This window comes from Sorex fumeus, unplaced genomic scaffold, assembly GCF_029834395.1.
Source record: "Sorex fumeus unplaced genomic scaffold, SorFum_2.1 ptg000100l, whole genome shotgun sequence".
In the NCBI taxonomy this organism is placed as follows: domain Eukaryota; kingdom Metazoa; phylum Chordata; class Mammalia; order Eulipotyphla; family Soricidae; genus Sorex; species Sorex fumeus.
In genome coordinates this window covers 2,540,331-2,541,148 of record NW_026606157.1, presented here as the reverse complement: position 1 = coordinate 2,541,148, position 818 = coordinate 2,540,331, and the positions used below count along the sequence as shown (strand labels likewise).

The following is an 818-nucleotide window of genomic DNA, read 5'->3' as shown; positions in this document are numbered from 1 at the left end:
AGTTTACAACCCCAATCAGACCTGCTGAAAAGGCATTGTGAAATAATTTGTTTTCTATAGCTGGTTAGAATAACCAAATGATTTTTGATTTCTGGTATTTTACTTATTAAGCCTGGAAGGATTTCTGCCGAAGGTCAGATAATTATGAGATTGGTTTCTGTGGCTCTGGAGCCATGGCCGTGCCGGAGAGCCGCTCGTGGGGGGCAACTCATGACCTTGGTAGGGCATGAAGGACGAGCCAGGAACACCCCCCACTTTCCCATGAGGTTTCAGTTGCCCCGTCACAACCGGCTCATACCTGGCTTTCCAAAAAGCTCCGAGGCAACCACCATCTTGCTTTCCAGAGGGAAAAAGGTGGAAGGGAGCAACACCCTTTCCCCTCCAGGCAGGCATGGTGGCGTGGATTAATGCATAGTAATGCATAGTCCATTCACTTTTCTGCTGCAAACTGCCAGGCTCTGCATAAAAACGTTGGTTAGATGCCATGAAGTAGGTGGCAGTGCACTAACTGTATGTGTGTTGCAGGCCGAAGCCTCTTCCATCCTTGTCAAGGGGCATGCTAACCTTCTCTCCTTTCATACAACACCTTCATTATTCTTTTAAATCATTATTTTTTTTAAAATAGTGGGATATTTCACCAAGGGTCTGCTATGTTTTTAATATAGTTTATATAGTTGCTTCAGACTGTATCCCATTTCCTACTGTCTAACAAAAGTTCCAGAGATGGGGCCATAGCAATCGTACAGCAAGTAGGGCATTTTCCTTGATGCAGCTAATACAGGTTCAATTCTTCACACCCTATATGGTCCATCCCACCT

General features: G+C 45.0%; 1 non-coding gene across 1 annotated transcript; it reads right to left on the bottom strand.

Moving 5' to 3' along the window:
* Positions 1-463: 463 nt before the first annotated feature.
* On the bottom strand, positions 464-586 carry LOC130042499 (U6atac minor spliceosomal RNA). Its single transcript, XR_008795245.1, has one exon. It is a non-coding gene; the product is annotated as a U6atac minor spliceosomal RNA (small nuclear RNA).
* Positions 587-818: the final 232 nt, after the last annotated feature.